We start from the raw sequence: 23,585 nt of genomic DNA, 5'->3' as shown, positions 1-23,585 counted from the left end.
TTTGTGTAAAAAAAATATAGAAATGTAGAAATTGGTCAGTATACGAATCAACAAAATACAGATAACTAACTTCCTCCAGAGGTGCTGAGCTGCTGGCAGGACCCTGAAGGGTTTGAAAATGAGGAGTTACGTATTGTGTGTGTGTGTGTATTTAGCTAATTGTATTTATCTAACTGTGATATACAGGAAATAAGCTATGCTCGAGGGGTCCCGTCTTTGTTTCTCAGTAAGTCAAATTTAGCTTTAAACTCGTTTAAGATTTTAGACTGGACAATCTCTTTGTCTAGGCTATTCCACAGGTCTATACATCTATAAGGAAAACTATATTTCTTGATATCTTTCAAGAAGCTTGGCTTCTTCAATTTCATTCCGTGTCCTCTTGTTACTCTCTTATTCCATACAAACAGATCTTCTTTGTTAATTTTATCTACTCCCATCATGGTCCTGAACACTGCAATCATGCCTCTCTTTCTCCTTTCTTCTAAGGAAGGCAAATCCAGCTTTTCCAGTCTCTGTCTGTAAGACAGATCTACAGTACCAGACTGGGGACCATTTTGGTTCCTGTTCTTTGTATTCTCTGTCTTGTTTATATTCTTTTTGTGTGGGGACCACACTACTGCTGCATATTCTAACCTGGGGCGAATCATGGCCACTATCAATTTTTTTCATCATCTCATCCATATAATGAAAAGCTACTCTTATATTAGTCAGGAGTTTATACATCTCTCTAACTGTCTTCTTAATGTGTTTTCCAGGTGATAAATTGTCCTGGACCAGCAGTCCCAAATCTTTCTCTTCTCTCGCTTTTGTGATTGGTTCATTACCCATGAAATAATTCAGTGATGGCCTCTTGGTACTTTTTCCCATTTCCAAATTTTACATTTTTTTTGCACTGAATTTCATTTCCCACATCTGGCTCCATTCGTGTATCCTATCCAGATCCTCCTGCAGCATTTTACAATCCTCCTCAATCTCTACCTTCCTCTAGACCTTTGCATCATCAGCAAACAGACTTGCATAACTGTTCACTCCATCTACCATATTATTTATATAAATCAGGAACATTACTGGCACCAACACCAGTGTGTGTGTGTGTGTGTGGCGTATTTATTCTCTCCTCCTTGTGCTACGTTTGCCTAACACATGCGATGCACACAACAGATTTCTCCACGAACACTCGCTGCACGACATCCGTATATTTCACACTAACCCATACGCAACATAGCACTGTCTGAGACTGGTACAATACCTTTTCATTTAAGCTTGTGGTTGTGTGGCATATTTGTTGTCTCTGATCCTTGCACTAGGTTTGTGCTAAGTCTGTCAATGCATGCAATATTTCTCAGTGAACACTCGCTGCACTATTTTATACGTATATGTCACACTAAACCATACGCAACATAAAACACTATCACAATGATTCCATCCCATTCTCCTCTATTATTCCCTTCCCGACTCTATGGCGTACGTGACTGCCTGCTCCCTTAGCAACTACAGCGTATCTCTATGGCATACGTAACGCCTGCTATGGTAGGTCAGTTATTTCACTAATCCAGGTACTATATGTTTCACACAATATAAGTACTGGCTTCAATATAAAGGTACAATACATCAATTACATGCAGGGTGAAGTAGAGTTGCAACCCCGCTATAGCAAACCCGACTCCTGCCTCTAGGCCTAACGGCTGATAACGGGCCTCAATGTTTTACAAACAAAATATCTACGTTCCACAGACACAATCACTTCACAGGATAGTCAAAATCACTATACAATCACAATATTTCAATAATGGCTTCTGCCTCTGGCAGGAGGGTGAAAATGGAGGAGTTAAAGGGATGACTGACGCAGTGCTACCCCTCAGCCTGGCTGGTCGCGAGGTACTGAAGTTTACTGCTGTGCATTGTCTCATCAGTGCAGTTACAGTGTTGCCAAGTATTTACTTTGGACGCGAGACTGGTAAATTGGCAAAAACTTCACTTTTGGTGAATTTTTTTCTGCTTTTTCATGCAATTCGTGTCAATGTGCATTTACCAGGAAACATCCATGGGACGCGAATTGCGTCATCATGTGCAGGAGGGTTAACACTGAGTATAGTCACATTTATTGTTATCATCAAAGAGCCTTCTTTCCTATGTTTTTTAATATTTGCTGTGTAACAAAAGGAAATCACTGGTGCCTGACTTGATAATGATCAGTACCAGTACAGGAAGAGTACAGGCCAAGCCGACTTCATGCAATACACATCCATCACATTCTCAGTCTTCTTCATTTTTACCGTATTTATATAAAAAAATCCATTTTGATTTAAATCATGTTTTCACTGTGATTTAATTCAATTAAAATCACATGATTTATCATTTGATTTAAATCAAGACAACCCTGAAAATAACGGGCCAACTTATACAAATGATACATTTTTTATTTGCACATTTAATATAAAAAATCCAATAAAATACTGGTACTATAAATGAACATAAAAAACTGGAACCATTAACACTGATATTATTTTATACACTCAAAATAATTTGTTGAACATAAAGTTAATTTTTTCAGTATTTTCTAGCCAGTAAACTGTAAAAATTGCATAATATGCTTTGTATGCGTATCTTAATAAGGTACTATAAATGAATATAAAAAACTGAACCCATTAAGATTGATATTATTTAATACAACCAAAATATAGTAATCCCTTTAAGACCCAGATGCCCAAGTCCCAGACACCCAAAATCCCTGACATTTTGGGCTTGGGTCCATGGACATCAAAAATGGCTGAAAAAATGTTTAAAAAAATATGCCTTCATTCCTACTTTAAATTTGCTACCCGGTGATGAACAGCTGTGTTTTGGCATGTAGTTCCTCCGACAAACGCTACAGTGCCCCTGCATCCTCCCCAGTTCCCACCTACTTACTGTCGTGACTACACACTCGTCGCAATGGCTGCCTACATGCTCACTTTTGTAGATAAAGTGTATAAACCGCAATACCTCACCACTAAACCACATGGGAATTTACAGTATTGTGCAGTGTTAAGTAATGAGAATTCAGAGTGCAAAGGATTAAGTGCAGAGTGCAACACTGGTGTGTTACAACTGGCGTGGGGCAAGTGAGAACAGAATGTGCGGTGTTAAACAATAATAATTCACAGTGCAAAGGATTAAGTGCAGTGCAACACTGGATTACTGTACGTGCTTCAAGTGCACCTTCACCACTGTCAGAGCCATAGTGGAGGCGAGTTAATCTTCACGATGGCTACAGACGTGTCATAAGTACCCCGTAAACTGTAAATATTTTCCATACTCACTCCTAATTTCTCAATCTCTGGTTCCTTTTCATTTATTTCATGGTTTCTGTCCCTTGTTTGTGTGCATAGGGTCTTAAATAGGTGCTGTGCATGTCTGGTAGGAAGTTATTTAGGTGGCTCTCAAAGTTAGGTTGGGTTGGGGTCTAAGTACCTGTCCAGGGGCATTTTTCTGAAGTCCCGGACATGCCTTTGGCTCTATTACGTTGGATTTTGGAGGGATTACTGTAATTTGTTGAACATAGTTAATTTTTTCAGTATTTTCTTGCCAGTACATTGTAAAAATTGCATAATATGCTGTGTATGTGTATCTTAATACGTTATCATTGTACAATGCTTCTAACATTTTATGGCATTAATGTAGCTATTGCTGGTTCATCATTTCATTATTTTACACACATTGCCAGACGCCATGTATCCCAGACGGGGTGGCCAAGGGCTTAGAGTTAATTGTTTTACAGGGAGGGGCACTAATCCTCCACCAACCCCACTTGACACGTAGGGAGAACGTTATGCCAACAGCATCTGGTGTTCCCAGGCGGTCACCCATCCAAGTACTAACCAGACCCAATACTGCATAAAAATTTACAACACAGAGCACACTGAAATTTTCTTTTAGAAATATTTCATAGTTTGTGTCTTGCAATAATAAACAGAGTACAGTAGGGCCCTGCAACTAACATTAAAAACTAGTGACTCCGTGGCAACCGCTGTGTCTTGCAATAAACAGAGTACAATAGGGCCCTGCAACTAACGATAAAAACTAGTGACTCCGTGGCAATCATTGTCTAGCAAGTGAGCCGCGAGGCATATTTTGACTCATTTTCCTAGCGAGCGAGTCTCGTCTAGTGAGTGAGCCACATCTAGCAAGCAAGTCATATGGTGTGTTTTGATTCACTGTTGTCCTGCCCATCGCTACGTTAGTGCGACCTTGCCCTTTTTTTATACCTGGCTACCCCCACTGTTCACTGTTTTCACTAGCCTCATGGCTTCTGTGGCTGGTGGTGGAAATGGTGTGCCGCCTGAAAGGCCAGAAAATTCAAATAGTGGTGGTGGAAAGATGGCTATGAAGAAAAAGTGCGACTGTAGAAAAGGCATAGCACAGAAAAAGTCCAGTGTTGAAAACAAGAAGAAAATCATTAACCCACCGCATCCCGTTGACGTATACATACGTCCAAACGTTATGTCACTGTGAGTCCCGTTGACGAATATAAATGCGCCGCAATTGCAAGGTCTGTCATTTGCACATTTTTCAAATTTCACGCATGATTTTTGGTACGTATACACAGGATACCTTCCTCTACAAGATGCAGGGCAGGGACAATGCCTTACCCCACATGACCCCCCCCCCCGCATGCCACTGTCTCAGGAATAGACGAGTTTCTGGTCAAAATTTTTTGAAGTTAGAGACCTGTACGGGTAAAAAATACGCAGAAAATAACTGTCAACCATTATTTCCAAAAAAAATGTGCAGAAACATGAAAAAATAATAGATAACGTAGCCGAAAAATCATGTGACTGAAACGGCCTGTGATTGGTGGTGACATCACTACTCACACTGAGGCAGCATAGTCTGCTTTGTTTACGTTTAGCCTGCATACACTGTGCTTATTTCTGACCTCTAAGAATGTCCAGTGACAAGAGGAATAATTGCTAATGTTTCGTTCCAGTATGTATGTGCACTGACAGAAGCACAGTAAGGAAATTATTCCTCTTTATACTAGCCAGTAACATAAACGAAAGCAGTGGTGGCTGGCTGCTCATCGGAAGTTCCCAGTAGTGGAATGCAGTGTTTACTGTTGTAAAAATATTATATTCTTCACCATATGGGTTCATACACACCTAATTATTTGAAATTCGGTAAAAAAAACTATCCCATAATATAACTATTAATAGAATATTAGGAATCAGAGCGAAAATGTGTTAAGGTTAGCGGGTATTTCTACTTTACATCGCTAACTTGCCTTGACAGACTTTATATTTTTGCAGAGATACTGATTTAAAGTGCAAATAAGTGCATCTGCATGTTAAATTAATATTTACACAAAACAGAAGTCTGCCAAGGCAAGCTGTTGAGCTAAAGGAGAAACACTTCTGCTAATTTTAGCGCGTTTTCACTGTGAATCCGGATTTTTTTAAAGGTAAAATTAAATACAAAAATTTGACCATATTTTGGATAATTAAGTGAGTATGAACCTCTGTGGTGATAAAATCTATAACACTTACCAATTAAAAAGTGCCAATTTGGTGTTGATTCGGTAAATGACCCTGAAGTGTTGTAGTTCAGAGTCACTGAAACTGTTTTTTTCAGAAAACTACAAATGAAGAGGTCAAATATTAAATATTCATGAGCATAATACCATTATAAACTCATACAACCGATACTGTACGGCATACATTTAACACTTTCCACCTCAGGAGGTACAAGCACTGCTCTGGAATGGTGTAGCTGTAAGCTACTTCTGGTTGATTTCACCACAATTTACTTACCTAACAGGTACCATCCATTTACACAATGAAAAGTATTCCTTCACAATAAACCTGAAAGGGGTAGTTTGGATCTACGGTGGCCATGTAGGTACAACTATTATCATGGTTACTGGTAAAGTATTGTGTGATGGATTGGTGCATCGTCTGCAGTATGAATGCTGACGTCATCGCCAACATGGAGGCTGCTTCCCTCCAGCCGCAAAGAATTAAAGTTATCACGTCTTGTTCAGTGCAAATGATAAATTAAATTAAAAGATACATATACCGTAAGTTTTTAAGTACATGGCAGAGTGCACTGGCCATGTTTACCCAGAACCAGCAACACGTCTATTCACCTGTTACCAGTGACCTAGCCAGTAAAGACATGTTGTGCCACAGTACGAAATTCAGGGCCAGAGTGATTCCCCAATCGATGACAATGTGGAGGACAAAGTTTACGTAGTATTAGAGGAAGAAACAATCAGAAATGATGATCAGGTAATGCTGTCAAAAAAGCTCAGGTATGTTGATGTGTTTAGTGAGTGAAACAATGCTTACATTGCATATATTGCTGTTTGAAAACCAATATACTCTCGTACTATATATACTCGTGCCAAATAAATATATAAATACCGTTTATGAGTGGTGTGGAATAGTTACCCTCCCACAGAAGTTGTTTTCTTTGGAGCCAGCCTGACAGAAAACCCAGTAAGGTAAGGGGTACTGCTACCTGTATTCAGTATTTTAAACCTCAGGTGAGCGATTTCACTATGAATTTTCGAAGTTTCTCACCAAAAGCAGAAAATTGAGCCAAAATTTTTTTTTTTTCAAAATTGGTCAGGATTGGGGAGAGTCAGTGGTGGAAAATCGGTTGGGACGGGGCAGGTTAAACTCACAGAAGATGGCTTGAAAACCTGTGAAATTGTGAGGCAGTTGAATGTTTTGGAATCGAGTGTGCATAACATAAGAAGAAACACACGTGCTAGTGTTAGTAGTGGTGATAGTTTTCGCAGGGCCTCGACAGACATAACAGAAAAAAGTCAATTACTGGTAAATAGCTGAATTTAATGTTCCAGACTATTTTTGTTTTTTGCCATATAAAGTTTGCCTCCAAACTAGTGGTTTCACAACTAGCAAGGTTTCATCAGTCTCTTAAGATCGCTAGCTGCGAGACCCTACCGTATATTGATATCCATAACTATTATACGTATTGTAATGTACTCGTACTTTCATCTATGAAGTTTAACCCACCCCGTACCCACGACGTACAATGCATGTTGCAACTTTTTTTTCACGCTCAATCCCGACAACGTATGATGCACGTTTGCGAGGTCCGTCGTTTGCACATTTTTCAAATTTCGCACGTGACTTTTAGTACGTATACATGGGACACTTACCTCTACCACACCTTAGTACATTTTAGTACATTACTGATACTATGTGTGCTTAGGATAATACTAGGCTCACTATAATATTAAGGCCTGTAAATATGCAATATAATGCTCATTATAATAATAAGGCCTGTAAATATGTGATAAGTTATATAAAGTGGAAAATGGTATAATGCTAGTGGAAAAGTATAATGTAAGTTGAAAAATAGAATGTAAGTTGAAACAACAGTTATAGTAAGTCAACAGTGCAAGAATTTGGCAATTTTCATGTGTTTGTGAATGAAACAATGCTTATATCGCCTATATTTTTGTGTGAAAACCAATATACAGTATTCTTGTACTACATGTAAATTTGCATCAAATTTATATATATGTATTCTGAGTGGTTTCCAATGGTTACCCGTACCATAGAAAACGTGACTAACAGCACGGCTACAGAGAACACACTATCAGGTGTTCAAAGGGTCACCTGTCTAGGCCATTTCTAACCTCAGGTGAGCACTTTCTTGGTGATTTTCCATTGTTTCACACCAAAAGTGAAAGTTTGAGAGAAAAAAAAAAAAGTTGAAAATCTGTCAGGTTTCAGGGGTGGGTCTGGTAATAAATTGGTTTGTCATAAAGACTTTGTAGTCACTTGTAGAGAAGTATATTTTAGACTTGTGGTCGAGCGGCTTTTATATCTTGTAGTAGCTTCCCCACCAAATGTCATGTAGTGACAGGAGAGGTAAAGAATAGTATGGGACTATTTTTATTTGTCTTGGAAATATTAACAAGTCTCTCACACGGAACGAATATAAGTCCCGGGTAGCTACCTCCCTGTCTCACTATCTGTCTCTCTCTCTCTGTTCTAAGGCTAATCTCCGTCTCGACCTCTCTCTAGGGTCGCTTGTCTCCTTCTAAACTCTCTTTCCTAAAATCTGGTGTAGCAGGGGTGTGTCACGTGTGTTCCTCATGGATGGAAAGCTTAACCCCTTAACCGCGGGGCGTCACTTTCGTGACGCTTGGGAGCAAGGGATCATACCGCGGGGCGTCGCTTTTGTGATTCTGTGTTATTTTGAATTCACCCGGGCTTTCAAGTGGGGGCTTGTATCATCTATCAGTACTGACAATGTCCAACACTAGTCAGCACTCCTAATCTCATCTGTACTCCCATCCATTGTTGACAATTTAGCCATTTCTCCCTGTTCTTGACTCCCCTCCCTACCCCCCCTCCATTACCCTATCCTCTCGCCTGCCCGGCCATGCTACGCTAAGTAAATCTTCCCTGGAATTTTTCACTGATTTCATCCATTGAAATAAGCCCTATGTCGTATTCTTATACCAAATAATATATACAAGAAAGAAATCAGGTAAGTGAGAGTGCCATACACCTGGAATTGGCTAATTATCACCTGACAACACCTCACGTGCACTCGTTCGCTAATTTTCGCTGTTTTTTTCCACTTGAAATATGCCGTATAATCTATTTTCGTAATAAATATACATGTAAGGAGAGAAGGGAGAGGCCTAAGTGATATTTACATTCACCTGGAACTACCTAATTTATAATGTATTGTCTAGATTTCCTGCCAATCATATCAGTGCTACACAAAGCTGTTTCAAGATTTAACATTGGTAGCTCTGATTATATATCTCCTAAGTAGGCCTCTAATCTATTTTTCGTAATAAATATACCTGTAAGGAGGGAAGGGAGAACCCTAAATGATATTTACATTCACCTGGAACTACCAAATTTATAATGTATTGTCTAGATTTCCTGCCAATCATATCAGTGCTAGACTTAGCTGTTTCAAGAAGTAATATTGGTAACTCTGAATAACCCCTAAAGCAGGCCTCTAGGCTGCCCCTGCGTTATCAGTGTACTGTCATCTTCCAAGTGAGAGGACGTATGTTTCATCTTGCTGACTTCAAGGCCTTTTTTCACCCCCATGCAAATGGCTCTGTGACCTTTACCCCCTACTAAACCTCCTGTGGAAAGAGGTAAAGGGCTGACAATTGATAAAAGAGTGACTACGATCTTTCTATTGAGTAAAACAGTGCAAGTGGAATTGTAAATAATGTGTAAATAATGTGTAAACAGCAAGTGAAAGTAATGAATGTAAATATACGTGAACAATGGAAAATAGTTTTATAAGTTATTTCAAGTGACAGTGCATAACACTGTAAATAAAATAGAAATGTAAATAACGTAAATAAAATAGAGATCGTAAATAGAAATGTAAATGAGTAGTATTATAAGAATATGAGTATATACCCTAGGAGTAATGAAAGTGAGTTTCACTCTAGCATGTCTGAATGCTATGAGTTATGAGAGTGAAGATGAAAGTGACATTCACTCTCAATGCCAGTATACTGTACAGGACGAGAAAGTGAATGCTACGTATTTTACTGAAAGAAATTGAATCCCTACAGTGACAATAAACTAATACTACTGAAGGAAACTTATGGATAAAGACTGTAGATATATATAAGTGTTATATAGTAATAGAAATATAAAGTGTGAGGGGTTTTATGAATAATAAATGACAGACTACCATGAGCTTAACTAGTGCCAGTGCGACGATCAGACGCGCTCGTAATTTCCATTGCTTTCACAGTGTTTTTTTTTTGAGTATGGATCCCAAACTACTTGAAAATTGTAGAATAGTGTTTATAGTGTTTGTATCTGGCTGTGGTAATCATATTACGGGTTGTTGGGAAGTGTAAAGTGAAGACTTCGTTACCCTACTTCAGAGGTCTCCACAAGTCCTACGGTAACCGACGAAGGCTCAACAATCATTCCAGGAGAAAGCTGAAGGTATGTGCCATAAGCATATGTAATTTTATTATTCTAGGACTAATAACTGATTTTTGGCAAATATTTTTTGAGAGTCTGTCGGAGCCCAAATAACCCCGCGGCACACGCAAGTAATTGGTAAACAAGCCCGCGGTGTAGGGGTTAAGGAGCCTGTGTGTGAGTATGTGTGTATATGTGTGTGCATGGTTACCAGATCTTTGTTCACGAGAGGACTGCTGACAGCTAACTGCATCATCTCCTTACTGGCCGCTGTCGTCAGCTTTCCTCAGTGTTACGAGTGTGTAAGCATGTTTAGCACTGCTCCATTCTCGCAGACACAACACCTTCTCATCATCTGACTCCCTGCTTCTATCTGTCTCTCTATCTATCTATTTATCTATCTATCTATTATGTAGTCCTACATTTGCTCGGCCGCGCGAAAATGGCGTACCATCGACATTTAATAGTTATAACATATTAATACATACTACATACATATTATAATGAACTTATAAGTTAATTAAGTGAAATACATAATATTGTAAAGTAACATAATTGTATGAATATTGTATACATATATTATTCATAGTAAATAGTGATTATTCAGCAATATTACATTTTAAATAAGTTGTATACATATTTGAATAAATGCAATGGTTGTTGTATAACACTTTGTATGACGTGCATGTACAACAGACGTACGCATATAATTGTGCAATGGTAATACTGCTAGGTTATACATTACATATTTGAGTTATCACTTTAGTAATGTCTAATATTTCACCTAACTTGTATGATGATACTGGTAATACAGAATTGTGCTATAATTGTATGACTTATAATATTGTACTAACATTGTGGTACTACATAATTGTAACATTTTATGAATTGTTACAAAATATTGTGTTAATGCATAATTGTGTTGGCCTTATAATTGTAGTTACATTTGTTAATGCAACTCTTATATAAGTGTCTTGGCCTTATAATTGTAGTTAAAGTTACATAAAAGTTACATCTTGTTAATGCAACTGTTTTGTCGTTACATAATTGTTACATATCGTTTGTAGGTACATAATTGTAGTTAGTGTAACATAATGCAATCGTTTGTCGTTACATAATTGTTACATATCGTTTGTAGGTACATAATTGTAATTAGTGTAACATAATGCAATCGTTTGTCGTTACATAATTGTTACATATCGTTTGTAAGTACATTATTGTAGTTAAAGTTACATAAAAGTTACATCTTGTTAATGCAACTGTAACAGAAATGGTACATATTGTTTGTAGTATTGTTTGTAGTTACATAATTGTAATAAGTGTAACATAATTGTAATAACTGCAGTCCTAACATATGCTGCGGTCGATGATAGTGATGATGTGTCATGCCACTTGTTTGTGGAGACACAATTTGCTTTTTTGTTTGTAGTTTATGTGGTATTTTGGCATATGTGGTAACACTTACACTTATTTTCATTTGTTTGTTATGTGATCTTACTTTATTTCCCTTTTTTCCTTCTCACTCTTTTCTTTCTTTCTTTCCTTTCCTTTTTTTTTTTTTTTTTTTTTTTATGTATTGATTTTCTATAGTTTGTTTTTCTTTGCTTGTGTACACTTTTTCCATGTTGTTCATGGTTACATAATTGCTGGCTAATTTCCTTGGGATACTTTTTTTTTAAAGTTTAGTTTATATTGCACAGATATTATTGAAAACGATATTATATAGTCCCATATTTTGTTATTTTATATAAAAAATATATACATATATACAGTATTAACTATATACACTGATTTGTTGTTCACCTGTACCTATCGTGAGTAATATGTGTGTCAGCACTGTGTGGAAATCATTGTCTTCACGATTGTGTTGAAGATGTTCACTCTTGCTAACGGCATTTGTGTTGGCCATTTTTTTTTTTTTTTTTTCTAGTTTACCTTGTAACTTAATTTATATGTTTCCACTAGGTAGCTTTAATTAATAAATGTTAAATACAGTTCTTTTAATCGCTCACTGAGTAACTGTGATTGGATATTTTCTTTATCACTTTGTAGATATAATAATGTATAGTTGTATGTATGAAACACGTATTTTATGTAGGTATAAATGGTAACACTCGTTGACAGTAAATAAATGTTATAATAAATGAATGAATATAGACAGTGTAGAATATTTATTGTTGGTGATTATTTAGTGTTTGAGTTATGCAGATAACTGAAGTAAGTATGTGTATTTAAACTGTAACTATACAGCACGTTTTATATGTTTGTGCAGAAGCTTATTGTATATCACTGTGTATTGTATAAATGAAGTAACTATGTAACTCACTAATTTTTACCGTGGTGGGAATGGTGTGAGTGGTGGTGCAGGTGGTGTGTTGACTGACGTGGCGTCTGTTCAGCAAGCACGCATGATGACCTCAACTTCCCACACCGGTAGCTGTGGTGAGTGAATAAGTAGCGATGAGTAACTTGAGTGAAGATGAGTGAGTAAGATGAGTTATGAGTCGTGTCTCACTCTTCATTTGTTTGTTCCGTTTTTCTATGTCGATGTTTTCTCGGTCCTTTTCTCTAGTGATTTACTCGTTGTGGGATGAAGACTTCCGCTTCTTGTAGGTGCGTGTAGAAGATTATACAGACGACGTAGAGTTGTTAATTGTAGTTGATTGTAGATGGTTGTAATTCGCTGATTCGTCGTAGAAATTGCAATATTGTATCAATATTTTGTTAAACTACTTGCAAGGTGTCGTGTGATCTCTTGACCTCTGCATCAGCATGATGATCTGGGAGACGGAGGTGGCTGGATGGAGAGAAGCGTCAGGAGCAGGTTATGTTGTTGGTTAAGAGAGATATTCTTGTTTTCAATCTTGATATTTTGTAGGAATTTAATGTTGATTCGCAGACGAGGTTCGTATACGTTCGCTGCTACCAAATGTCATGAAGACTTTGTAGTTACTTGTAGAGAAGTATATTTTAGACTTGTGGTCGAGCGGCTTTAATATCTTGTAGTAGCTTCCCCACCAAATGTCATGTAGTGACAGGAGAGGTAAAGAATAGTATGGGACTATTTTTATGTCTTGGAAATATTAACAAGTCTCTCACACGGAACGAATATAAGTCCCGGGTAGCTACCTCCCTGTCTCGCTATCTGTCTCTCTCTCTCTGTTCTAAGGCTAATCTCCGTCTCGACCTCTCTCTAGGGTCGCTTGTCTCCTTCTAAACTCTCTTTCCTAAAATCTGGTGTAGCAGGGGTGTGTCACGTGTGTTCCTCATGGATGGAAAGCTTAAGGAGCCTGTGTGTGAGTATGTGTGTATATGTGTGTGCATGGTTACCAGATCTTTGTTCACGAGAGGACTGCTGACAGCTAACTGCATCATCTCCTTACTGGCCGCTGTCGTCAGCTTTCCTCAGTGTTACGAGTGTGTAAGCATGTTTAGCACTGCTCCATTCTCGCAGACACAACACCTTCTCATCATCTGACTCCCTGCTTCTATCTGTCTCTCTATCTATCTATTTATCTATCTATCTATTATGTAGTCCTACAAGTTGGTACGGGGCGGGTTAACAATTAATGTTAGCAGTACACTACATACTGTAGCTAGTCCATTATTTTGTTATGGTAGTCATATACAATACAGAAAAATAAAGCAAACTGAAATGTTAAATTTAGTAACTGTAAAATAATATTTGATAATTGTTTTTCAAAAACTTCATTTCACTTAAAAACACTTAACCCCCCTCAGGTAGAGGTCGGTCTGTGTTGCACAGAAGGTAGACAAGGGTCTCTCAGATCCACAAATATAAAAATTTGGGAAAAATGTTTATGTTTCGTTTATTCCAATACTGAAAGCAGAGGAACATATTTAATGTTTCAGCAACACAAACATGTAAAAAACAAAAATGAACAGTTCTTTTCTTTTTATATATTTAACAACTTTTTGAAAAAAAAAAAAAAACGAAAAAAGTATAAAAAAAAGAAAAAAAGAATCTGAATGGTTGCTTGAGTGGTTCCACAGCATGGTATAGGATGGTGCTTCATAATGTGAAGAGGGGATGCCAGACTCTGCAATTTTATCTGCAATCAAGGAGAACAAAAACCCCAAACACCTCAGGTAGACATGGGTCTCCTAGACCCATTACATATAAAACCACCCTTATACCTCGGAAACGGAGAGAGAGCTTGAAGTGACTCCCTCACCCCTTGCATGGATTCACAAAGTTAGGAAGCTACTAGGAAGAACTGGACTCCCAGGTATTTAGAAGTTAGTGAACTAGACAATGGGATGGGGGGGAGGGGGGGGAGAGTCTCACAGACCCACCTTTACCTTAGCAGGGTTAAACAAAATACAGGTAACTCGCACGGAACACGATCTCACGGAACGCGCTCGCAATTATACACGGTAAGGGCTGGGATACATATAAGACAACGTAAGATTAAAAAACCATTATGAAAACTACAAATTAACGCAGGAGAGGCCTTTGAATGATCAAATCCTCGAACGTCACCGCAGCGCGCGGTTTGTTTTGATTACGTGACGATCTAGGCGGGAAATTATTCAGTGAGTGAGATATTCCCGAGTTCAGTAGCACAGTATTTGTAAGTTAAATATTTATAGTACTGTACTGTTCTGGTAAGTTTATTTGCAACTTAAAGTACTATTAAATAACGTTAAAGCAAGAAATAAAGTCTTATAACCAGTTTACCTCATAGGCGTCAGAATATTGCCTTTTTTATTTGTTCGTTTTTTACACAGTACTGTACAGTATTTGTAAGTTAAATATTTACTGTTCTCGTATGTACTGTACTTGTAAGCACTTAAATAAAGTTAAATAATTAAATAAAGCCTTGTAACCAGTTAACCCGAATTATATGATTACCCATGATCGGCGTCGGAATATTGCCTTTTTTGTTTGTTCGTTAAACTCTAACTGTACTGCTTTTCTACAGTACTGTATTTGTAAGTTAATATTTACTGTTCTGGTATGTACTAGTAAGCAATTAAAGCATTAAATAAAGCCTTGTAACCAGTTAACCTGATTTATATGATTACCCATGATCGGCATCGGAATATTGCCATTTTTGTTTGTTCGTTAAAGACTTATAATAAGAGAAAAATACATTTTTGTCTTGGTATCTTTACCTATTTGCTCAGGTTTGCTGTAATGGTTTGGATCATTTGATGCAATGCAACTTGTAGAAAACTGTGAAAACTTTCGGGCAGTGAACGAAAATCTGGGACATGAGACTGACCTTGACTTCACCCTCTCATGTATCATCTGTCAGTTCGCCACCTGCTATCGTGAGGAGTGGATGTACGATTTTTTCGCTCGTGGCCATGCCTAACCACACATAGTTACACCCATTATCTCGACCCAGACAGAAAATACAACCTTTTTCCTCCCTTGCAAAACACACTCAACCACCCTGTTTACGAGACAGCAATATATATTGCGAAAATAACAAGGTAAAATGATAAAGATGAACGTAAAATGATAGAGAAAGATGAACATGTTATGACGGAAGAAGTACGTTTTCCCCGTCTGTAAACGTATTTATTTCTGCTTTGTATCTGTATTCGTAATAATTATAGACTTATTGTTAGTTCTGAAACTGCATTACGATTCTATTTTTAGCCATTCTCGTGGTGTGGGAGCTGGAAGTTGTGACACAACTTCCTTATTGCTAATTGGACTGACCCTTCACTTTATTCTCCCGTGGCAGAGTCTAGCCTTGGAGGACGTGCAGTTTTCTCATTTAGGACTGAAAATTCAACTCTTTCGCTCCCTTTTCCAAGCATGGGCACAACGATAACGTAAAAAATAACTCGAAACTACCATAAACATATATCAAAAAGGTGAAAATGTATTCATAACATTTTTTTTTTTTTTCCAGCCATTCCTAACAGATTATGTACTGAAATCATTCGATATCACAGTACTGCATTTCTAAGTTAAATATGTACTGTTCTGGTATGTACTGGTAAGTTAAAGCACTGGTACCAGTTAACCTGATTTATATGATTACCTATGATCGAAGTCGGAATGTTTCCTTGTGTTTACGTACAGTATTTGTGTGTTGAAGTTTTGCTCTGGAGTACTGTATTTGTGAGTTATAACATTAAATAAACCTTCTAACCACTTAAAGTGCTTTCTAGTGATTACCAGTGACAGATAACAGCAAAACAACACATTTGGGGGGTCTAGGGAGCAAAATACGGAGTAGTTTAAATATACGCGATTTCGCACCTAACACGGCACGGTAGGAACGAAACCCACGTGTTCCGTGCGAGTTACCTGTATATATGATACAGGAGATTGTGGCATATACAGTAATCCTTCATTATCCCGACATAATAGAGCCAGAGGCATGTCTGGGTAGAGCCAGGGGCATGTCTGGGTAGTGGCAACATCTGGATAATGAACCCTATTCCCCTACAATACCCAGACCCTACCTATACCCATCTCCAACCTATACCTAATCTATTTGTACAGTACTGTACCTATGCTTAATTTGACGGTGTGTTCTGGTCATTCAGACATATTTAGACATCAAAACACACATAGGAATATCCAAAGTAATGCTAAACACCAAGAAAATCATGCAGAAAAAACAGTGAAAACCAAGAAACACCCTACCTAAACACTACTATATGTACCGCACCCCTCCTTATTTTGGCAGTGTTTTCCGGTCATTCTGCCATATTTTGACTTCAAAACATACATAGGATAATCCACAATAATTTTCAACACCAAGAAAACCATGCAAAAAGCCAATGAAAACCAAGAAAACCTCTACCTATACACCACAGTACGTTAAGTACCCCTCCTAATTTTGGCACTGTTTTCATGTCAATCTGCCATATGTAGACATCAAAACAAACAGGAATATCCAAAGTAATGCTAAACACCAAGAAAACCACGAAATAAAACAACGAAAACCAAAAAATACCCAACCCATACACGACTGTATGTACAGTACCCTTCCTACTTTTGGCACTGATTTCAGGTCAATCTGCCATATTTAAACATCAAAATACACATAGGAGTACCCAAAGGAATGCTAAACACCAAGAAACTATGAAAAAAAAACAAAAAAACATTGAAAACCAAAAAACACCCGACCTATACACGACTGTATGTACAATACCCCTCCTAATATTGGCACTGTTGTCAGGTCAATCTGCCATATTCAAACATCAAAACACACATAGGAATATCCAAAGTAATGCTAAACACCAAGAAAACCATGAAAAGAAAAAAAAAAAAAAAAAAGAAAACCAAAAAACATCTGACCTATACAATACTGTATATACAGTACCCCACCTAATTTTGGCAATTTTTCAGTCATTTTGCCATACTGAGACATCAAAACACACACAGGATTATCCATATTAATACTAAACATAATTAAAACAACGTATAAATAACAAAAATCCACACACAAAAAAAAGCTGATGACAGTTTGAAAATCTGTTGTCTGTGAAAGTGATAGCTCCCGGGGTTCAAAAAAAAAAAAAAAAAATCTATGGCCAAATATGCAACTGGAAATTGGTTATACAGTACAAGTCCCATTATTCGGCATCTATGGGACCAGGATGATGCCGAGAAATTAGATTTGCCGAATAATCAAAAACCTACCCACTCAGTACCTTAAATACTGTAGGCTATATTGGTGAACCCTCATCACCACCTACGGTACGGTATTACAACTGTGTTTGGAGAGAGTACTGTATACTGTACAATACTGCAATCAATACAGTACTATACCTGAATCTGAAATACAGTATATACATATACTGTATATATATATATATATATATATATATATATATATATATATATTAGTGAACATATACAAGTATAATGACACAGTAGGCATACAAGTCGGATAACACTTCCTGGATGGCCAAAATGATACGGAATATTACCTACCAGCTCAGTACATCACTTGTATTGGTGAACTCATCACTACTTATATTATTACAAATATGTTTGGAGTGAGGACTGTATACAGTACTTTTTCCAAACAAAATAAAATAGTCGGAAAATTGCATAAAATAAAGTAAAGGGATCTGAATTGGTAAGGTCTTTCTGATGAAAGTTACAACTTATATTTAGCACTCACTCTTTTGTTCGTTTTTTTTGTTTTTTGTTTTTTTTTGTTTACATGTGAAAGGAGAGTACTGATGGAAACAGTAATGTATTCCATGAACCCCTTAATAACCTCCGACATTGAACAATCCTTTACAGTACCGATGTCGAGTTAGTGAGCTATGGAAAAACTGTGAACAATTATGGGAATGGAACGAAGGTCACTGGTATGATTACACGACTCTAGCTACGATTCCAAGCAGTCAGGGGGTCAGTTAATCTCAGATGTTTTCGCCCATTTGGTAAATGCACCGTAAGTTTATTAATTCTCCAGTCAATCATAGCGAATCATAGCATGGGTTTAGGAAGCTAAATAACACATTTCTAGGTGCACCAGACGATTATCTTCACATCTTATAAGAAAATGGAAGAAATTACAGTATATCCCTCTCTGAGTACGTAAAGTTCTTCCATTCTTCTGAAATCAATTTATTTTTCTTAAAGATGGGAAGATAATCGTCTGGCTCACCTAGCAATGTGTTATTTAGCTTCCTAAACCCATGCTATGATTCGCTATGAGTCACGGAAAGATTGATAAAGTTACGGTGTATTTACCAAATGGGCGAAAACATCTGAGATTAACCGACCGCCTAACCGCTTGGAATCGTAGCGTAGTCATGCAAACATACCAGTGACCTTCGTTCCCTCCCCATAATTGTTCAGTTTTCTTTATAGCTCACACTAACTTAACATCATTGACATCGGCACTGTAAAAGGTTGTTCAATGTCGGAGGTTATTAAGGGGTTAATGGGATATATTACTGTTTGCATCAATGCTCTCTCTTTCACGTTAAGCACAAAAACAAACAAAAGAATGAGAACTAAATGTACGTTTAACTTTCATCTGAGAGCCCTTAGCAATTCATATTCCTCCAGTGTATTTTTAAGTATTTTTCTGACTTTAGGTTAGGTTAGGTTTGGTTAAATACAGTTAAACTCAGTTAGGTTAGGTTCAGTTAAACAGGACAGTCCCACCATTATGCTGAGGAATAAAAGTACTGGAGCTGTCACAGCCGTACAGCTAAAAACAACGGGGAAACTGATTTAACAAGCAACATTTATTTATGGGTAATGCATTACAGTGTCATGGGCTACTCAATTACCGGTAAGTCATTTTCATGAAGGCATCAAGAATGAAAGAATTTCAAGAATTTGCGTGGGGGCTTGGAACGTAACCCTCGCTAATTTGGTGGGGGTGGTTACTGTAGTGTATGATACTGTGCAATATTGTAATCAATACAGTACTATACCTGAATCTGAATAAAAATATAGAAATTAGTGAACATACAGAAGTGTAATGAAACATTAGGCCTACAATCCACAGATATCACTTCCTAGACTGCCGAGATGATTCCGGACATATGCCGAACAATCAATGATTTTCGTAAATGGGACTATTTCTCAAAACTGCCGAAATGTCGGATCTACCGAACAATCAGCTGCCGAGTAATAGGACTTTTACTGTATAGGTATAAATGGTATACCATCATCTTCAATGGTGTTTATACTATAAGAGAGGCTAATAAAAATACATAAAACTGACAAATAAGAGTCTAGAAATTCAAGCAAAAATAGTGTTCAAGAGTAAAACTTACCAGTACCTTCATATAACTTCCCACCATCCTACTATCCATTTCAGAGGCGGAGTTGCGCTGTTTTTCGCAAATATCTCCTAAGCGAATCGTTGGATCAGTATGATATTTCAACACAGTACTTTTAACATCCGAGCCTAATTTATGACCCTTAAACCATATTGCTACATATGTTACATTAGGAGTTTACTGAAGGATATTAAGCCTAATCCAGTCATCAAATCTAAGGTGTTATACAAAATCGGACGAGTGCGACTGTGTGGGGTAGCTCCTCCACTAACACCCTGAACAACCCTCTGACCATTCTTTCCCTACCCCCCAATATCGTGTTCACCCCCTCCCCGTTTCCCTCTTCACTCCCAGTCACACCATCCCTCTCCCATCTTTGCACTTCCGTTTTCTTTTTTCATTCTAATTGCATACATAATATTTGAATATGACAGTATGTATATACTTATCATACATTAGTAATATTATTTAACAATATATATATCAACTGGACCATGTTCACATTTTAGGATGAATACACAGTATTGTAATAACAGTAATAACTTCTCCGAGAAGGTTCAGGCAACAAGTGATACAATTTGTAATTCGTGATTTTCAATGGTTGACCATAAACACTGCAAACATATAGGCATAGCTTCTATTACATGTACGTAATCATCCTGATGTACAGTACTTTCTACGCGAAATACGACTTGCATCCATTGCAAATAATCATATCAATACGTCTACAACTACATAACATTCTTACATTATAATACAGTGCTGGGATAATGAGGGAGGGACACAAGAGTGATGAAGGAGGCGAGGAGCTCGGGGAGAATAGGAGGGATAACGAGGACGAGAAGGGGGAGAAGTAGGGGTAGTTAAGGAATAGTTTGGGAGGGTGCTGGGGGGGCAACACTTTCCTTCGAATGCGTCAACATGACTAGTCGACTTTCTGTTATTTTTCACGAGTAAACTCCTCACATAACATAAATAGCAATATGGTTTAAGGGTCATAAATTAGGCCCGGATGTCAAAAGTAGTGTGTTGAAATACCATACTGATCCAACGATTCGTTTAGGAGATATTTGCGATAAACAGCGCAACTCCGCCTCTGAAATGGATAGTAGTTCAAAATTTCACCAGCACCTTGCAAGAGTTAAGCATATGTCTAGATGCAGAATTTCATGAGCTTTCTCATGGGTTACTGCAGAATTTCGATATGACCAAAAGCAGTTGAATGAATCGCAAAAAAAACTCTGAAAACTCACAAGTCAGTGTTATCACCATAAAGGAGGGTAAGGACTGAGGGGGTGAGGGAGGAGCCGGGAAGGTATGGAGGAGGACGGAGGGGGGGATAGAAGCAAAGCTTTGGGCAGAATTCTCCCCCTTCTGTCAACAGGTGGACGGGCATTTTTGCCATACAGTTACTTGTGGCTTGTGGTCTGTTAGATGCCAAGTGGCAGTGGAAACACAACTCACCATGACCGGGGGACTTTCGACCTTCGGTAATGAGGCAGACGGCCGATGTCACCGAACATGTACTCGTGGCTTGTGGTCTGTGTTTGATGGAGGTAGCAGCCGGGAAAGACTTAGTTCCCATGGCCGTGCAATATTAGACATTTGGTGGGGAATGTGTATGGACATTTTGACACTGCTTGCGGGTTACGGTCATATTACTCGGGTGTTGGGGGTTCACTGGGAGTGACAAGATGAGTGTGCGATTTTGACCATTCAGTACAGGGACAGATGGACATTTTAGCTCTGGTTGTGGGTTACAGACTACTTTCTGCTCATGGCTCGAGCCCCAGCAGCCACAATAACGAATGTTTGGACATGTCGGCTGGCTGGCCGAAGTTCTTGGGAACTTTTATGTCCGGATAATAGCAAGGAAATTCGGATAATGGTTTAATACAGCCAAGGTCCAGTGTCCGGATACTGAACACACCCGGATAATAAGCGTCTGGATAACTGAGGGATTCCTATATTTGCATTCAAAGAATTCACAAACCTGAGACTTAAAAAGCTCTAACAATCCACAAGGATGAGTCCTGACCTTGAATAAGAGGCAATTTAGTATCATTATCAAGGATTAATCAATGGGCTTATCAAATTAAATGGTCTGGTGCACATTAAATCTTAAAAAAAATAAAACATTAGTTATTAATGATACCAAAAACATATTATTTTAAAATAGTGTACACTGCTTAAAAGAAATAAAAATATTTACTCTATATAAATCTCACAGTTTGTAAAATCCTGGGTTTTCCTGGGTTTTATTCTTAAAGTTTTTTTATATGTGTAAAACCAGGGTGGGCTGGGGAAAAAAAAAAAAAAAAATTGCTAACTCTGATTTTCAGTCAGCTTTTGAACCTACAGTGGTAGGTGGTGGCGACCATCATCCACGCACTTGATGTAATGCTGCCTATTTCTTCCTTAGTCTTTATTATTCTTTTTCTGTGCCTGCCTTCCTCTCTTCCTATTTCCCCCACCTTTCCTGTCACTTCTCATTGCTTTTCTTTCCTTTACAGGTTGCTTTATATTGAGTGACAAGCCAAATGGTTTCCTGTAAGCCAAGAAACCACTTACAACACTGGGTGGTAACCATATAACCAAACCATACGTGCTCCCTACGTGTCAACAAGTGGGTTGGTGGAAGGTTAGTGCCCCTCCCCATAAAACAAATAACTCATAGTCAAATGGCCACCCCTTACAGGATTATGGCATCTGGCAATAGATAGATAGACTTTGAACCTATTACCAGACAACTAATCAGTGAAGATGCTCATATATCAAGCGTTATATGTATCAACTAGGACAAAAAGTTGTTCATTCATTCATTCATTGCCAGACGCCATGTATCCCAGACGGGGTGGCCAAGGGCTTAGAGTTAATTGTTTTACAGGGAGGGGCACCAATCCTCCACCAACCCCACTTGACACGTAGGGATGCCAACAGCATCTGGTGTTCCCAGGCGGTCACCCATCCAAGTACTAACCAGACCCAACGTTGCTTAACTTCGCTGATCGGACGGGAAGCGGTGTACTCAACGTGGTAGAAAAGTTGTACCACCTTTAAATTCATGATGTGGACATATGCAAAAAACTGTTACACAATGCTCACTTAAAAACTCTCCCTTCAGGAAAGTATACATTAGCCATGACCTGATCTGCTGTATATGCAATGGCAGGAACTTGCTGGAAGAATGGAGAGAAGTGATGCTACTTCCTAAGATAACCCAAACAGCAGTACTCTAGCTGCAACAGGTGGAACATTAACAATTAAGCATAAGGTTCCACAAGTAAATGAACATGCAAGCAGTAATGCCCTTTTTAGTTCTAATATTCTCAAATTACTGTATGTTTCAAATGTAAACAGTTTAGTATATGAGATTAACCACTTAACGAAATTTTGGATGTTTATGAAATTAGCCAACTGGTTGTTGCTGAGACCTGGTTACTGCCTGAGTTAACTATTCTTTTGTATCTGTCTGAGGTCACAAACTTGACCGAACTAATATCACTGAGGGCATATGGAAACATGGAATATGTTTTTGTGTTGAAGATAATCTTTCTTTTATTTCTGTAAACACAAAGTATCCAAATGTTCATGTAAAATACAGTACTTAATCACACTGGGTGTATACATTGTGGTTATATATCAACACCCCTCTAACACACTAAAGGCTAACCAATCTTTAGTTGAACTCTTGCTTGATTTCTGTACTGGCAAAGAACTAAACTGAGTTGGTGACTTTAACCCCTTACCCACGGGTGTCACTACCATGATGCTCAGTACATGAGTACCATATCACAGGGCATCACTTTTGTGATCCAGGGATTTTTTAAATCGCCCAGGCTTTCAAGTGCAGTCTTGTACCATCTATCAGTACTGCCAGTGAGTAGCTACAGGCAGCGC

The 23,585-nt window shown here is 38.0% G+C and overlaps 1 pseudogene; it reads right to left on the bottom strand.

Moving 5' to 3' along the window:
* Positions 1-22,616: 22,616 nt before the first annotated feature.
* LOC145402422 (5S ribosomal RNA) lies at positions 22,617-22,735 on the bottom strand (annotated as a pseudogene).
* Between the last annotated feature and the right edge of the window lie 850 nt (positions 22,736-23,585).

This window comes from Coenobita brevimanus, chromosome 57 (genome assembly GCF_032717465.1).
Source record: "Coenobita brevimanus isolate Jiangsu-jjx chromosome 57, ASM3271746v2, whole genome shotgun sequence".
NCBI classification, from domain to species: domain Eukaryota; kingdom Metazoa; phylum Arthropoda; class Malacostraca; order Decapoda; family Coenobitidae; genus Coenobita; species Coenobita brevimanus.
The sequence above is the reverse complement of the archived record's forward strand: the minus strand, read 5'-3'. Positions and strand labels throughout refer to the sequence as shown.